At 46.6% G+C, this 18,453-nt stretch overlaps 2 pseudogenes; both read left to right on the forward strand.

Annotated features, from left to right (window-relative positions):
- Positions 1-4,674: 4,674 nt before the first annotated feature.
- On the forward strand, positions 4,675-17,247 carry LOC129559818 (2-acylglycerol O-acyltransferase 2-like; annotated as a pseudogene).
- Positions 9,129-9,673, forward strand: LOC148775630 (GTP-binding nuclear protein Ran-like; annotated as a pseudogene).
- Positions 17,248-18,453: the final 1,206 nt, after the last annotated feature.

Here is an 18,453-nt window from a genome sequence, read left to right on the forward strand (position 1 = left end):
GAGATAGAGGTGACCTTGTGGAGAAAAAGGAGAGTCCAAAGGGGGAGAGAGCAGTCAAGCCAGTAATCTAGCTCCCAAGTAAAAATGGGTACTGAAGATTTGGTTCTTAAAGGTACAAATACCAAAAAGCAAAATTAAAAATCTAGAGTAGAGGTTGGAGTCTCAAAAATACAATATTAAAGAAAAAAACAAAGTCACAAAAATATATATATATGAAGTTTGCTTTAAAAAACAAGGTCTTCTTTTTTTGCAAAGTAATAGTAGGTTATAAAAATGAAAATTAAAGGAGTAATAGAGGACTTTAAATAAAATTCTTTTAATTTAAAAAATGATAATAGTAAAAATACATCTAGGAGACTTTCTCTGTTGTTGTTGTGGACAGTGTGGGTTCAGTTCATTTTCAGATAGTTCCTTGATCCAGCTTATACTTCTCAAGATCTATCTGCCCCTTCCTATGTAGTTAGTGCTAACTATTTCACCTGTCATTTCCAAGGTGGTTCCCTCTGTTTGTTTTAGCTCCTTCTGTTTGCTGGTCTCTTCGGCGTCTAATTTCTGCCCTGACACAAGGGGCGATGGTGGACGCTTTTTTAGGCTCACTTGATCAGTCGTGCTGTGGGGAGGGAGGAACACTGCTAACAAATAACACTGGTGTGTGCTGGCAGTGTCTCAGCCACACTGGGTTTGCCCCCACGCATGGCGTGTGTGCTTTCCCTGTCTACACTGCTTAGGCTCTAGGTTGCTCTGCTGGGAACTGTCTGAGGCTGTCCCTGGGTTGTATGCACTTCCCAGGTCTACGTTGCTCAGGTTCAGGTACTTGGGTACTCCACAAAGGCGCAAACTCGGTTAGGCCTGCATTTTGCTCCCATCCCAGGTCCGAGCAGCTCAGGTGACCAGGTGCTTGGTGAGCACGGTCGCTGCAATTTATCGCCTCCCCTGTCCCTGCCGCTCGGTTTTCTGGGTGTACAATCAGCGCACCTTCTCAGGTGTGCCGTGTGTCTCTTCTGGGGAACTGATATCTGGCTGCAACCCTCCCAGCGTAGGTCGACCATCCAGAATCCCAAGAAGTCTTGGTTAGCAAGGAAGCCTGCTTGCAGTTTGGTAGATGATGCCTCTCTGGGACCGCAGTTGCCCCCTTCTGGCTCTCGCTGCCCTTGCCTGCCTGTCTCTGGCAGAGGATGTGTCAGTCTGCAGCCGGCTAGCTCTGCTCAGTCTTTCGTTCTGTGAGCGGACCTGGTGGTGTCTTAGGTTAGGGCTTCTCACGGGGTAGCTATCCCACAGTCTGCTTTGCTAGCTCAAGATAGTTCCCTCAGATTGCCCTTGGGGCATTCAGGCTCGGTCCTTCCTCTAAGCAATGCAGCCCATACCTCCCTGTCCAGCCCCTTGCTTGCTAGTGGCAGATGCAGGCGTCTATGCTGCTTCTTCACTTGGAGTTACCTTTGGACTCGTAATCTGTGGGCTTTAATTATATATTTATCTTTCCTCCTGGTTATGTTGCCCTCTGAGGTTCCAAGGCTTACCACAGACTCGCCAGTGAGAGTGTTTCCTGGTGTTTGGAAACTTCTCTCTTTTTTGAGACCCCCTTCTCAGGTCGGATCTCCAGCTCTACCTCTTTTGTCTCTCTTTTATCTTCTATATTTTTTCCTACCTCCTTAAGAATACAATGGGCTGCTTTTCTGGGTGCCTGATGGCATCTGTCAGCACTCAGAAGTTGTTTTGCGGAATTTACTGAGTGTTCAAATGTCCTTTCGATGAATTTGTGGGAAGAAAGTGGTCTCTGCGTCCTATTTCTCTGCCATATTAGGCCCCCCCTCCAGTCCATACCATTTCTGACCTTTATAGTGCCCTTCTGTAATGAAATGATATCACTCTACACACCAGCATATAAGATGTCTGACTACACAGAGAGCCAGAGAAGATATGTATCTGAACACTGCATATATTCTAGTTAAAGTCTACATTGGTGCTACAGTTTTCTGCAAAGGCCTGGCACTACTGCTCCTTAGCTTGTGCAATCACATACCCAACAGTCCCTCTGGCTTATGAGTCTGTGGGAGAAATAAGGGCACAGGGACAGGGGCCAGAGAAAACGTTGTCACCATAGTCCATCAAAGTGGTTGGTTGTGGTAGTGGAAAGCAACTTTCCATCGCAAGAGATATTTAAATCAACAAAGAGTAGAGCATGAACTTGATGAAATGATATTTAATGACTTGTAAACATTATCATGTGAACCGTGAACCTCTAGATGTTCAACCAGGTTTTAGAAAAGGCAGAGGCACCAGAGATCAAATTGGTAACATCCGCTGGATCATGGAGAAAGCAAGAGAGTTCCAGAAAAAACATCTATTTCTGCTTCATTGACTATGCCAAAGCCTTTGACTGTGTGGATCACAATCAACTGTGGAAAATTCTGAAAGAGATGGGAATCCCAGACCACCTGACCTGCCTCTTGAGAAACCTGTATGCAGGTTAGGAAGCAACAGTCAGAACTGTACATGGAACAACAGACTGGTTCCAGATAGGAAAAGGAGTACGTCAAGGCTGTATATTGTCACCTTGCTTATTTAACTTGTATGCAGAGTACATCATGAGGAACGCTGGGCTGGAAGAAGCACAAGCTGGAATCAAGATTGCTGGGAGAAACATCAATAACCTCAGATATGCAGATGACACTATCCTTATGGCAGAAAGTGAAGACGAACTAAAAATCCTCTTGATGAAAGTGAAAGAGGAGAGTGAAAAGGTTGGCTTGAAGCTCAACATTCAGAAAACAAAGATCATGGCATCTGGTCCCATCACTTCATGGGACATCGATGGAAAAACAGTGGAAACAGTGTCAGACTTAATTTTTTTGGGCTCCAAAATCACTGCAGATGCTGATTGCAGCCATGAAATTAAAGACGCTTACTCCTTGGAAGGAAAGTTATGACCAACTTTGATACTATATTAAAAAGCAGAGACATCACTCTGCCAACAAAAGTCCGTCTAGTCAAGGCTATGGTTTTTCCCGTGGTCATGTATGGATGTGAGAGTTGGACTGTGAAGAAAGCTGATTGCCGAAGAATTGATGCTTTTGAACTGTGGTGTTGGAGAAGACTCTTGAGAATCCCTTGTACCGCAAGGAGATCCAACCAGTCCATTCTAAAGGAGATCAATCCTGAGTGTTCATTGGAAGGACGTATGCTAAAGCTGAAACTGCAATACTTTGGCCACCTCATGCGACGAGTTGACTCACTGGAAAAGACTCTGATGCTAGGAAATGTTGGGGGCGGGAGGAGAAGGGGACGACAGAGAATGAGATGGCTGGATGGCATCACTGACTCTGTGGATATGAGTTTGAGTGAACTCCAGGAGTTGGTGATGGACAGGGAGGCCTGGCGTGCTGTGATTCATGTGGTCGCGGTGAGTCAGACACGACTGAGTGACTGAACTGAACTGAACTGAAACATTTTTAAGTATACTCACTATGATTAGGAAAGCACTGTAACCACAATGAAATTTCCAAGGCACCTAGGCCATCAGCCATGAAAGGCAGAGTCCTTAGCACTGGATGAGCAGGATATTCCCTGTGTGACCATTTTGCAAAGCTCTGTGGCTACGTGGAGACTGTAGTATGGGCAGGTGAGGGGAAGTCAAGTTCAGTTTTAGGTGGGCTGTGATGGAGATGCCAAGCAGACTCTCATGGAAGATGTCAAGTACCCACCTACATAGTCAAATCCAGAGCTTGCGGGGAAGTCAGGGCTAGAGATACAGTTTGGAAGTCTTCATCCTGTAGACAGACTCCATGGCCATGAGCCTGGAGGAGGTCTCTGAAGTGGGGAGAATGGAGAGAAAAGGGAAGGCCAAAGACTGAGGGGACAGAAAGGCCCTGAAACACTTAGCCTGGTGAAGCATAAGAGCCACCATGGAGACGCAGAGGTAGATGGAGGGGCAGGAGGGAAATCAGGAGAGTGTGGTATCTACAGATCAAGTGGTTTCAAGAAGGAGGGAAGAAACAGTTGTGTCTGAGGCTGTAGAGAGGTCAAAATGAGAGCTGAGAATTGGTCACTGTTTTCAGCAGTGTGGAGACCAGTGGTGAACTTGTCAAGGGCAGTTCAATGGAACAGTGGGATCTGAAGTCTTGAAGAAGGAGGACAAAATGAAGGAGAGGGCATGGAAATCAGTCAGCTCTTCCGTGAGTTTTGCTGACCAGGCAAAATGAGGAAAAGGCAGCCAGATGAGGAGACAGTGGGGCCTAGAGATATTTATGTGGGAGCTCATACTTCTTATTTGTAAAGGGGTTCCATGGACCTGGCAGGTGAAAGGAGACAATTACTGCAGCCAGATAGTTGTGTAAGTGTAAAGAGGGCAGGTTTACCCTATGCTTGCTGCTTTACTTGCCAAGTAATGGGCAAGATTTGAGCAAAGGTGATCTAGCAGATAATGTATTGCCTGAAGAGTCCAGTGCATTTCTCTTCCTCTGTAGTAAGTTTAGTCCAGACCAGGTGATTTTAAATATTTCTCCTAGGATACTGCACCCTGCCAGGGTAGGTGCAATGAGACTCTACGGCTGGCTGGTCACCCTTCCTCCCCACTCCCACAAATACTTAACAACCTCTGGCAGCAACAAAAACCAGCAGGTGTCTCAGACCACAGCAGAGCTCAGAGAAGCGTCCAGAGGAAGCATAGGAATCAGCATGGTGGAGTTTGCACCTTTGTTTGTGCTACTGAAACGCAGGCTGCAGACCTTCGCGGTCCTGCAGTTGATCTTCTACTACTTGGCCCTGCGTAAGGAAAGCTGAGATGGGTTTGGGAGGCCATGGCACCTGCCACTTCAAGAGCCCATGGTGCATTGATGGGGGAAATATACAGGTCCTAAGGTGGATGCTGAACCTAGTGCCTGGGGATCACCTGGGATGAGGGATATATTGTTCACATGGTCCTGGGGGAGTTTTGCCAGCAGGAATTGTCTGAATGTCCATGCCCACCTCAGCCTAGCCTGGAATGTGGGAGTGTCCAGAGGTGGACCAAGAGGCAAGTAACCTTGGACTTGGAGCTAGAAGGAAGGCAACTGAGAAAAGGCATCAGGACCATCTGATGCCAGGAACAGTAGCTTGTACCTTGTCCCTTATCTCAAGGGCAAAGGGGATCCCCAGGAGAACTTTAGGTACAGGAGTGAAAAGGTCCAATCTGTGGGTGACAAGCTATAATTTAGGGATCTTCAGTATTGGGATGTTGGGGGAGACAGATGACAGGGAACGATTGCTAGGAAATCAGATTTGGGTCTGTTTGTGGGAACAAAGTAAATCTCCTGTACTGACAGTGGGTGGTGGTGAAAGAGAGTGCAGTCTTTATTGCAGGGGCCAAGGAAGGAGTCCAGGGAACTAAGGCTCATAATGCCTGAAACCCCTCTGATTACCAGGGATTGGTGTGTAGAGACTGGGTGAGGCAGAGATGCTGGGTGCATGATCAACTCCTAGACAATCATTTGATTGATTGGTGGTGAGGTGACTTGGAGTCACCATCATCAACCTTCTGGTTTCCCCTTGTCTGAAGTCTATGGGCTGGTGAGCAATTTCCTCCACCTGCTGGGGGTTCAGTATCTGCAAAACCTCTCAAAGATGAGTCTCAATATTATATTCAACTCTCAGGAACAAACTAAAAGTGTTTGAATTTGTTGAATGGTTAAAGTGCTATTTATTTTCTTGCTTTACTGTTTTCTTTCTGTGTTTATGATTTCTCTTAAAATTTTCATTTTTGAAATGTGGTTAAAGCTTAGGCAGTTGAAGATTTACTACAAATAAGAGGCAGACAGAGGACAAGAGGGCTCTTTCCCAGGAAGGCTGCATAGATTCAGCTCAATTACAAGGTCTCAGTCTACAACAGGGGTCATCATGTAGACCCATGAGTGAAAACCAGCTCCCTGATCGTTTTTGTGTTTGTACAGCCCATGAGCAAAGTATGGCTTTTGCGTATTAAATGCTTGCATTTTAAATGATTCTGTGCCTATGCAGTATCCTTCAAGTTGCCTCCTGAGCCTCAGTGTCTGAAATACTTACAATCTGACTTTTTGAAAAGGATTACTTACCTTGGTCTAGAGAGGCTGGCAGTGGGTGGAGAGAAGGGGCTCTTTTCCAGAGATATTAGGAGATGCATCTACAAGGCAGAAAGTACAGGCCTTCAGGAAAGTAAGTTTTTCCAGGCGGCCAGTAAACATTGCACATATAGTGAAGAGATGGTTCATGTTGGCCTACTGCAGTTGTTTGGGGAAGGCGAAGATGTGGCCTGAGAGGTCAAGAACGTGTTACTGAAGACTCAGGCCCCAGTAACTAATACTTCCCAGTGGGTCTCTTGTTTAATCTGCTTCTTTCCTCTTGTCTGTAATTCACACACTCACGCAGGAAGGTAGTTCAGTTCAGTTCAGTCACTCAGTCCTGTCCGACCCACTACAACTCATGGACTTCAGCACGCCAGGCCTCCCTGTCCATCACCAACCCCCGAGGTTTACTCAAGTCACGTCCATTGAGTCGGTGATGCCATCCAACCATGTCATCCTCTATCACCTCCTTCTCCTTCTTCCTTCAATCTTTCCAGCATTAGGGTCTTTACAAATGAATCAGTTCTTCGCATCAGGTGGCCAAAGTGTTGGAGTTTCAGCTTCAACATCAGCCCTTCCAATGAATATTCAGGATTGATTTCCTTTAGTATGGACTGGTTGGATCTCCTTGCAGGCCAAGGGACTCTCAAGAGTCTTCTCCAACACCACAGTTCAAAAGCATCAATTCTTCAGCACTCAGCTTTTTTTATAGTCCACTTCTCACATCCATACATGACTACTAAAAACCATAGCCTTGACTATTCGGACCTTCATTGACAAAGTAATGTCTCTGCTTTTTAATATGCTGTCTAGCTTGGTCTTAATTTTCCTCCCAAGGCGTTAGCGTCTTTTAGTTTCACGGCTGCAGTCACTATCTACAGCGATTTTGGAGCCCCCCAAAATAAAGTCAGCCACTGTTTCCACTGTTTCCCCATCTATTTTCCATGAAATGATGGGACCAGATGCTATGATCTTAGTTTTCTGAATGTGAGCTTTAAGTCAACTTTTCTACTCACCTCTTTCACTTTCATCAAGAGACTCTTTAGTTCTTCACTTTCTGCCATCAGGATGGTGTCATCTGCATATCTGAGGTTATGAGGGAGTGATGGAGATGTTAGAGTGAGGGAGATGTTTAGATTGGGGAGTTTCTGATCAAGTAAGAATGCCCACAGAATAAAATTCTTTTTTTCTGACTGAAAAACCAATTCATGTATTCTAACACATCGAAACAAAATGTGTGTTCTGAAAATCAAAGATTCACCGCACATCTTACCCTACAACAAACAGCTATTAACAACTGGTTTTAGTCTCTCAACCTGGATGGAAAAAGGAGCAGGAAGGTAAGCTCCTTTCAAAGAGCTGGTGTTGATCTCATCTGCATCTCCATCTCCTAGAAGAGTTAATGTTGATAAATGCTTGTTGAATGAATGAATGTTGGGAGCATGATATGGACATAATAGTAGAATTGAAACCACCACTCATCCTACTGGCTTTCTGTATGAGGTTAGCTAACATAAATACCCTCTCTGGGTCTCGGTAAAATGGGATTTTACATCCTTCCTTCTTGGCGTTATGAAGGGAAAGCAGGCATTTCCTTTCTTAGGGCCTGAAAATATACCCAAGTTAGGATTTTGCCTGCTGACAGATGTTAAAGGAGTTGCCAGAATGAAGGAGATGTTTAGATGGGGGAGTTTTTTCTGATGAAGCAGAAATGCCCACATTTTTAAATTGTTTTTTTCTGACTGAAAAACAAATACATGCTATTTTAACACATCAAAACAAAATGTGTACTCTAAAAGTCAAAGATTTCCTCCAAATCCTACCCCACAAAAAACCGCTATTAAAAACTGGTCTTATTCTCTTGACCCAGATGGAAGTTCTAGTTTCATGGGTACAGAGATTCAGTTTATGAAGATGAAAAGAGTTCTGAGATGAAGGCTGGAATCGTTTCCACAACAATGTGAATTAATTTACTGCTGCCAAATTGCCTGTCAAAAATCATTTAGAGTATATGTCCAGGAGGGGGATTGCTGGGTCCTATTGTATTCTAATAGTTTTATAAGAAATCTGCATACTGTTCTCCATAAGGCCTCTGTCATGAGCTCATAATTCGGAAAGATACAGTCTCCCGAATGTTCATAACAGCACATTTACAATAGCTAGGACATGGAAGCCACCTCAACATCCATTAGAGTAATGCATAAAGAAGATGCAGTAATACAGGTAATGGAATTACTCAGTCATAAAAAGGAACATATTAACGCCATTTTCAGTAACATGTGTGGACCTAGCGTTTGTCAAACTGAGTGAAGCTAGCCAAAGAAAGACAAATATCACATGATATCACTTATATGCAGAATCAAAAAGAGATATAGATGTACTTATTCACAAAACAGAAGTAGGAAAAAACCTATGGTTACCAGGGGATAAGGGGGAAAGATAAGTTGAGAAATTTGGTTGACAAATAATGCTACTATATATAAAATAGATAACAATAAGGACATTCTGTGTAGCACAGGGATCTCTACTCAGTGTTCTGTAATGATCTTCATAGGAAAGGAAATAAGGAAAAAAAAACAGCGTTGATATGTGTACGAGTTTAACAGGTTTACTTCCTATACAACTGAAACTAACACAACATGTAAAGGGGGGTCTGCGGCGGGGGCGGGTGTCGGGGGGTCCAGGCAGTGGCTGGCGGCGGCCATGAGGAGGTGGTTTAACGATTCCTCTGGGCGGAGAGTTCTCGCTCTCCTGCCTCGGAGGCCGTGAGGGCGCCGGGACGCGAGCTGCGTAACATCAGCTGCCCAAGGAGAACCCCAAGTTCAGTTCAAACTTGTTTTGGTTGGTGATGGTGGTACTGGAAAAACTACATTCTTGAAGCGTCATCTGACTGGTGAATTTGAGAAGTATGTAGCTACCTTGGGTGTTGAGGTCCATCCTCTTGTGTTCCATACCAACAGAGGACCTATTAAGTTCAATGTATGGGATACAGCTGGTCAGGAGAAATTTGGTGGACTGAGAAATGGCTGTTATATGCAAGCTCAGTGTGCCATTATGTTTGACGTAACATCAAGAGTTACTTACAAGAATATGCCTAACTGGCATAGAGATCTGGTATGAGTGTGTGAGAACATCCCAATTGTGTTGTGTGGCAACAAAGTGGATATTAAGGACAGAAAGGTTAAGGCAAAGTCAATCGTCTTCCACCAAAAGAAGAATCTTCAGTTCTATGACATTTCTGCCAAAAGTAACTACAACTTTGAAAAGCCCTTCCTCTGGCTTGCTAGAAAACTGATTGGAGACCCTAACTTGGAGTTTGTCGCCATGCCTGCTCTTGGCCTGCCAGAGGTGGTCATGGACCCCGCCTTGGCAGCATAGTGGGAGCATGATTTAGAGGCTGCTCAGACAACTGCTCTCCCGGATGAAGATGATGACCTGTGAGAAAGTGAAGCTGGGGCCCAGTGTCAGAAGTCTAGTTTTATAGGCAACTGTCCTGTTATGTCAGTGGTGCAGCGTGTTTGCCACTTTATTATATAGCTAAGCAGAACACGTGCTTAATCTTTGGATGCTGAAGGAGATGCATGGACTTTGAGGTGAATGTGGCAGTTTAAAAAAGAATACCTTCATTTTTTGGACCTGCATATTTAGGTGTTTTGGAACACAGTTGTTTCCTCCTTGAGTTTCAAATATAAGACTGCTGTAGTCACATGACAATATGAGAGGTGGAATCTTGTTTGTTACTGTCATTCCCATTCCTTTTCGTTTAGAATCAGAATAAAGTTGTATTTCAAATATTTTTTTAAAAAAACAAACATGTAAATGAACTATCCGTTCCGTTCCGTCGCTCAGTCGTGTCCGACTCTTTGCGACCCTGTGGACTGTACCCTACCAGGTTTCTCCGTCCATGGGATTTTCCAGGCAAGAATACTGGAGTGGGTTACCGTTTCCTTCTCCAGGGGATCTTCCCGACCCAGGATCGAACCCGGGTCTCCCGCATTGGAGGCAGACGCTTTAACCTCTGAGCCACCAGGGAAGCCCAAATGAACTATAACGAAAATTTAAGAAGAATAATAAAACACCAAAGAGTCATTTCGGTGACTAGTATATGTTAAACGTATTTTACCATTGTTAAAATTGAGAAGGCAAAACAAAGTGCTCCAAACACAACTCTGAAGCCAGCACCAGGAGGGCAGGCATTCCTGTCCGTTGTTCTCGGCTTAACCACCGGCACCTGGCATGTTGGAGGTGCTCTGTAGAAAGCGAGGCTCTGTGAGCCCCAAAATACTTTGATTTATGCATTTTGCTACTATTCAGACTGGGCTTCCCCACTGGGCTTCCCCACAGCAGTAAAGAATCTGGCTGCAATGCAGGAGCCACAGGAGATGTGGGTTTGATCCCTGGGTCTGGAAGATCCTCTAGAGGAGAGCGTGGAAACTCACTCCAGTATTCTTGCCTGGAGAACATGAACAGTGGAGCCTGGAGGGCTACAGTCCACAGCTCAAAGAATCCTGTGGAAGTGGGCTGGGTAGAAACAATACCTTTTCTCTGGGGTTCTAAAGAATGGATACCGGAAACAGTTCATCCTGTCACATCTCCATCAGGCCTTTATTGAAAATCTGGTGAATACAGACTGAAAAGGAAGTGGAGGGGGAAGACCCAAATGAGTAAGCAATCTGGTGCAGTGGAAAAATGCGATTTTGAAATTAGGCCAACTGGTTTCAAATCCAGGCTGTCAATGTGACACTTGTCGTGTTGACAGCATTCTCTCCTCCTCCAAACCTTGGGAAGCTGATCTCTTCCTCCTAGGAGTAGGGCTAGAATGGACAGTGCCGCCAGAGCTCGGTATACGGGGAGAGCTTGTTCCTTCATATCTCTGACCACTAATGGTTCCTCCGTCCCTTCCCAGACTTGGTCTGCTGCATAGTCTTCATAGGCCTCCTGTTCACAAGATTCTGGATGATCAGTATCCTGCATGCAATCTGGTGGTACCTGGATCGAGACACACCACGGCAGGGGGGCAGGCAGAGTGCTTTCATAAGGCACTGGACCATATGGAAGTACACGAAGGACTATTTCCCCATCTCGGTGTGTATGGGGCTGACTAGGGAGTGGTCAGGACCACAGTCCCCACGTGTTCATGGGGATGTTTCACCCTGTATATAGTTAGCAGAATACTGGGCCAGAAGCAGGAGACAGGCTTCTACCACTCTGTAGCTAGGGGAAGAATCAGCTACTGTCTGGCTATGGTTGTCCTACTTGAGTGAGGTGAGGCCACTATGACAACTGATGAATGAACAGGATTTGAGGAACCCAGTAGGCCATGTAGTACAGCTCACTTATGTATCTGACAGGTATAAATCCCTCAACAGTCTAAGTTTAGGGTGAAGAAAAGAAGATTTTCAGAACATCTGGCTGACACTTTATCAGATGAGGATACTGATACCCTGCAGGGAAGAAGGTGTGAGCAAGGATATAGAACAGGTTCTTTTACTGCTTTTAAGTGTGTGCATTGGCTCTGAGAATAGAAACACAGCAGAGAGCCCTCAGGAAGTATCCTGCCCCTGTGTGTTTGATATGTTATGTCTCCTTGGACAGCTTTGCTCATTCTGAATCAAGGTTTCCTTAGGGATCCACTAAAGAGTCCAGTTAATCCTATTCTGCCTATCTCTTAATCTCTGATCTCTGGCTCAGGGTACCTCATGTCATTTTGTACACTGGACTCTGGACCAAGGATCAGTCCTTAAGGATGCAGGCCCCTGAATTTCAGTGAACTGACGTTTGGTCCATTCTGAATCCCAGACTGGCTAAACCCTTGGATGTCAGCAGCTGTGATGGTTGATTATCCAGTGGGGATAGGAAGAGGAAGGCAGTGAGGACACAGAGAGGAGCCAGGCGGGGACAGGCGGCCCTCTCTGGACACAGGAGACAAGAATGTATATGGTGTCTCCTCTGAGCAAGGACTTCATAGATTCTACTACCAGGTCTGCAACATGCCAGCTGTATGACCTGGGGTGAGTTACACATGCTCTCTGAGCCTCGATTTTTCCCTTGTAAATTGGACATGCTGTCACATACATCACTGGGTTGTGTGGAGTCCAAAAGACATCAGGTGATCCTGGGACCTTCTAAGGACAGCATCTGGCTCTCCTTTCACCCCTGGAACTGCTGTCATTTGCACATCCGGCAGAAAAACTCTGTTGAGCGTCTCTGTGCTGGTCTTATCTATGTCTGTTCTGTTCCTCCTTTAACCAGGTATCTACCCCCAGAGGATTTCTCACATAGGACACTATTGACATTGTGGGAAACATATTTTTAGAAATTTCATGAGCACAGTGTTCTGGATTGTAGGCCCCTGCAGTCCTGTGGCAACAGCAGCTGCAGATGGCGGGCAGTACCAAGGAGCAGCCAGCAGAAGGAGAGATGACATGCACTTTCACCACCCTGTCCTGGACTGAGGCCTGCAGGAGGCGCTATGGTTCATAGATTCTGACTCTTGTCATCTCACAGGAGAGCTTCCAAGTCATCCACACACCTTAACAGAGCAGGCCCTGCATGATCTTTGGTTGGCAGTGGATAGGGGGGTCAGAGTGTCTCTGCTATCTACTGGAAACAAGTGTACAACCTTAGAGTTGTCAGGTGTTTTGTTCTGAGGTCTTACTGAGGACTGTATTCAGAGATAGCCTCTCAGAAATCTCTGAGGAGCTGTTCTGAAAGGGAAGGGAGAAGTCAGTACTTATGGGGCTTTGTTGGAAAAAACAAAACAAAACCAAACAACCCATGTGGCTAAACATGAAAAGATTGCTGCCAGTCAAAAAGCAGACATCGCCAGTTAATGATTTTCATGTTTTTCTACATACGGGGAGATACAAAATCTGGGTTCACTGCAGTTATTCCTGTGATGTGCATGCTCACTCTCTGTGACCAGTATCCTATTATCTTCCATCCTGAATTCCTTTCAAGGCCCATTGTCAGTTGCAGCAACAGTGGCCGCTGGCTTGAAGGCAGGCAAGCAACATTCCTTGTCCTAACAACTCTTCTCAGGCTACTCCACATCACAAGCCTTTATGCTATGATTCTACCAACTAGAGCCTAAAGGAAGAGTTTCTAGAGAGTTTGGGAGACTACTGAGCACTGGAGCTTTCAAAATGCACCCTATGGGCTTCCTACAGAGGTAATGGTGGAGAATCAGGCAGTGTTTCCCCAAGGACCATTGATTCCCCCTCATCCTGAAGATCAGTTCAGGAGCTGGGTTTCTGTGTAAGATTTCATTATCCAAGAAAGCAGTGTCTACATAGGCCAAGGCCTGAGCAGGGGGTGCAGTGCTGTGGGCAGGCTGTGACCTGGTGTCAGGAAGTGCTGCAGACTTCACAGGACACCTCCCTGACCTCTCTCAACCCACACCCTTTGGCATCACTAGAGACTTCATGCCCCTCTTCCCAATCTGTACCTTTAGCACCCTGGGGTCTCTTACACTGAGTTAAAGGGACTCAGAGGTCCAGCTCTTTACCCGGGACAGAAGGCCAGTTGCCACAAGCTTGGTGAGGGGCTCACTCCCTCCTGTGCTGACTCCTTCATTCTCGTCAGGCTCTACCTGGAAGAAGGTCTCCATCCCAGTAGGACATTGGCTAGTCTCCAGTCTTCTTCCCAGGAGTCCTAACTCTGCCTTCTGCATGGTTCTTCCTTCTGAGGCAGGCAGCATTGGTCATCCATTTCTGGCTCTGTTCTCTCCCTCTTCATTCCATAGTCTCCTAGAGCATCTCCTCTGCTCCATGCTTGCACTGGGGACAGGATCCTCAGACAGCCCATCTCTCATCACAGGACACTCACATGGGGTGTGAAAGCACTTGGGCACAGGGGACACATAGAAGAGGTCATGCCAGAAACTTACCTGGGAGACCGGAGCGGGGGTGGGGGGGAACTAGGTGCAGCCCCGATTTACCTGATTGCTGTCCCTGCAGCTGGTCAAGACCGCTGAGCTGGACCCCTCCTGGAACTATCTGGCTGTCTCCAACCCTCATGGGGTCCTCGCCACTGGAGCTTTTACCAACCTGTGCACTGAGGGCACGGGCTTCTCCTCAGTTTTTCCAGGCATCCACTCACATCTGATGATGATGCACTGGTGTTTCTGGGCCCCTGTCTTCAGGGATTGCATCATGTCAGGGGGTGAGTCCTGCCACTCTTTCTAATCCAGGAAGATGAGGGCTGAAGGCATGAGGAAGGGGTTTAAGGAGGGCGCCCAATTGTTCTCTACTTCTTCCAAGTGAATGTGAAGTAGACAAGGAGATGAGACCCAAAGAAGCATTTTCCATTCCTGTGTGCTCAGTGATAAGTTTCATGGGAGTATTGGGAAAGGAGGTAGCACTCAGTGCCTGTCATCTGGGGACTCCCAGTTGGAGAGTCGGGTAGAGCCCAAGTCATACTCCTGAACCATGGTTGCCCCCTTCATACTGCACGTGACCACTTTCTTCTCAACCCAGGGCTGGTCTCATCAGACAAGGAGAGTGCTGCTCACATTCTGAGCAGGAAAGGTGGCGGCAACCTGCTGTCCATCGTTTTTGGGGGCGTCCAGGAGTCACTGAATGCCAGCCTTGGAACCTACAAGCCGGTGCTGCAGAACCGCAAGGGCTTCATCAGGCTCGCCGTGATGTACAGGTATTGGGGAGAGGGCCCTGGGTTCAACTGGAGATTGGCAAGGATTGTAGTTTGGAGGGAAGACTGCAGAGGCAAATGCAGATCCTGTTTTGGCAGGGAGAATCTCAATCCACTGACAATGAAGATTGTATATTGGTGACAGATGCACTGTCTCAGGCCTACATACCCAAAGAAGATTCTAGACAGAAGATTTTGTAAATAAAGGGATTAAGTTCCAAAGGTCATATTGCTGAAAGGTTGCATTACATCTGAGATCTAGGAACTCAGGGAGAATGGAGCTTGGGACATAACTTAAAGCTATTCTCCTATCTTTAAACATGTGTGAAGAATACAAAGCTAGCTGGACGAGATCTTCCCTGAAAGTCTGCAGATGTTTTATATCTGGATGGACTGTCAGCTGTATTCTGTTTTGTCTTATGATCCTGTAACCGGAAAGGGTTAATCCTGAACTTGTGCCGGATCTGCTTCTGTGACTTTAACCCTCATCGTGCGCTTTTCTTACTGTGAAAGTTAAAGTGAACTTGCTCAGTCGTGTCCGACTCTTTGCGACCCCATGGATTGTAGCCTACCAGGCTCCTCTGTCCATGGGATTTTCCAGGCAAGAATACTGGAGTGGGTTGCCATTTCCTTCTCCAGGGGATCTTCCCAAACCAGGGATCGAACCTGAGTCTCCCGCATTGCAGGCAGACGATTTACCCTCACTGTAGGAACAGATAATGGGCTTCCTAAGGGAGATAACCTGAGTTGCCCTTCTATAAAGGACTGTAAGGAAGTGAGGTCTCCTGCTTTTGTCCCAGGGCTCTGTCCTCTGTTCCAGTTCCTGCTCACTAGGTCCCTACAGGAGGCTAGGGGACCATTTTTGTGCCTTCTTGCCCCTCCACACGCCCTCTCTCCTGTCTCCCTCTAGGGCAGCTCTGGTGCCGATCTTCTCCTTTGGGGAGAATGACATGTATGACCAGGTTGAGAGCTCTCCTGGTTCCTGGTTGCGGTGGTTTCAGGACCAACTTCACAAGAGCACTAGAGGTTCCATCCCTCTCTTCTATGGCCGTGGAGTCTTCCAGTACAGCTTTGGTCTTATGCCCTACCGCCGACCCATCACCACTGTGGGTGAGCCTAGACCTGGTCTGGGAAGGGGAAGTGTTATAGAGTTAGAAGCCTACACTTGTGCTGCAAGGAGACATGGACCAGAACACCCTGGACATTGTGGAGGACACTTTCTAGTGTGTGAAATAGACACACAGGCAAGTAACCCTACGAAAGGCAGTAGAATGAGAAGGGTAATAGGGACACAAAGGTCAGTAGCCACTACAGATTACTGAGCCACTGCAGTGTGTCAGACACTGTACTTAGTCCTTACATGCAGCAGCTTATTTTTCCCAACAACTTGGGACTCTCATCCATATTTTATTTATTGCAAACCCAGATCCACAGAGATCACGCTGCCTTCCAAGCGATCACCCTGCCTTTGGTAACAAAGTTGAGGTTTGGTAAGAGTATGTGGCTCTTTATTATGCAAGACAAGGAGGGTTTAATTCTGACCACAGGGTCTAATGACAGTAACTGGATAAGGTGGATACAAGACCATGGCAGGTCTGTTAGATCTGCGTGTAAAGTAGCAATCAGAAGTCTCTGAAGGAGAGCCAGATGGATTTCCTTGTAAATAATGGACATGATCTCTAGTCCATAGCCTTAGCACCATTTTTAAACTATTTGCTTTCTTCTGAAATTTCAACTAGGTTCCAATGTCAGAACTAATAGAGCTGTTCATCTTCACTCACTCAGTCATTTCTTAGTTGAATACAGGCAAACCCCTCTACCAAACTTTCTTTTCATTATGTGGTAATATTCTAATGAATATTTACAGTGCTGTTGCCTCAGGACAATTCCCAAGAGAAGAAGACATGGCAGCTGCTTTCTGATCCACCTCTTCCCACAGACACAGTCTCTTCCAATCATGGCATCTGAGACTCCCAGATCCACATTTCCCTGAGGCTAAGAGCCCATCCCCAGGGCTTACACCCTGGTACTCATTTTTTCCTGGCTATGTTACCTTGAACAAGTTATTTAGCCTTCTCCCTGGGACTCATTTCCTTAGCAGTCAAACAGGAATAAAACCAGGTTATATCCCCACATAATTGTTAGGATAACATAAGAGATAATGCATGCAAACACCTGCTGGCTGTGTTGTTGATATACAGACTGTTGAAGTTGACCTAACATCTTAGAACCTATAACACAAAATAGAATTGAATGGGAAGGATTTAGAGTGCTTGCCTACTCAGATGACCATTGTAGTGGGAATACCAATGTCCCTGCGCCTTCAGTGGTTCTGGCTCCGAGCCACCACTCACCTCTGTGTCTTGCAGTGGGGAAGCCCATTGAGGTGCAGTAGACACTGCATCCCTCCCAGGAGGAGGTGGACAGGCTCCACCAACACTACGTGAAGGAGCTGGAAAATCTCTTTGAAGCCCACAAGCTCAAGTACAACGTTCCCCGAGACCAGCACTTGGAGATCTGCTGAACGCCACCCAGAGGAGGGGCTCCTCCAAAATGCAGGGCTGGCATTAGGGAGGATGGAGGGAGGTGCTCTGGTCCCAGAAGGCTTCCTGCAGGTGTCTGTTGAACACATCTCCAGAGCCTTCGCTGACCCCATGCCAGTCCTTGTGTCACAGCTGGCTCCTGGGAGAGGAGACCAGACTCTGGCATCAGTGATTGCTCTCCTGCTGTGACTCCTCTGTAATGGGTCCTCTTCATGTCTGCCCACCTGAGAAGTGGGAGAGATTCTGGGAGAGAATGATGTCTGTGTCTCTGTCCTTTATGATTCTGTCACTCAATGAGTGGGACAAAGCGGTTCCAGTGAGCAGGTTTCTCTTCCTCTGCTTTGAGTGACAGCACAGAAGCCACCAGCAAGTACAAGGCTTTTTCCTACAAGCTCCTCCAGCCAAAACCTCCTGATTCCACCAGGCACCTTTGAGTTTCTGAGTCATTTGAGCCCCGGGCTGCCAGTCACAGAGGCCCACAGGAGAGGAAGGAGACTTCAGCTCTGTCACTGGCTAAAGGACCATGAGTATACCTCTTCAACCTTCTTCTGAGTCTCTGTTTCCCTGAGTGACTAGGTGATCTCTGACCTCAGGTCTGATGTCACATGAGTTGAGAGCTCCATGAGATAGCCCCTACATGCTTTGTAACTTCAGTCTTGAGCTTGACACAAAGGGAGGTCCATAATATCAGTTTGTCAATGAAAGGATTCTGTTTCAGCCTTGTTCTCTTCTTCCACCGTACTCCCCAACTGGGAACACTGATCAAAGCCTCCCATTTAATCCCAGCCTGGCCCTGCAGCCCTGCTTCCATGTTTCCCCTCCCACATGGTGAATCCCGTGGGCCACAGAATAGCATATTGCCTGTTCCTCCCTGACCAATAAGCTCCAAATTACCACCTCTGCCCTGTTCTGGGGGAGACAAGGGGGAGGCTGTGTACAGACACAGGACAGACCAGGAGGAGAGGGAAAATGAAGAGTGAATGATCCTCTGTATCTGCAAGCAGGGAAGACGAGGACATGCCTCTGATGAGAGGTATTCTGGGCCACTGGTCAGTGACACACACATAAGGGAGGGGACAGGATGGGAGCATAGGGCCAGTATTGTAAGCTGTAACAGCTATATGGGAAAATAGCTTTTCTTCCAACAGAAGCTAACACCACCAATAACTATGAACGTGGTCCATCTC

The sequence above is a fragment of the Moschus berezovskii genome, chromosome 14 (assembly GCF_049115385.1).
Source record: "Moschus berezovskii isolate FMDL1 chromosome 14, NW_MosBer_1.0, whole genome shotgun sequence".
NCBI lineage: Eukaryota > Metazoa > Chordata > Mammalia > Artiodactyla > Moschidae > Moschus > Moschus berezovskii.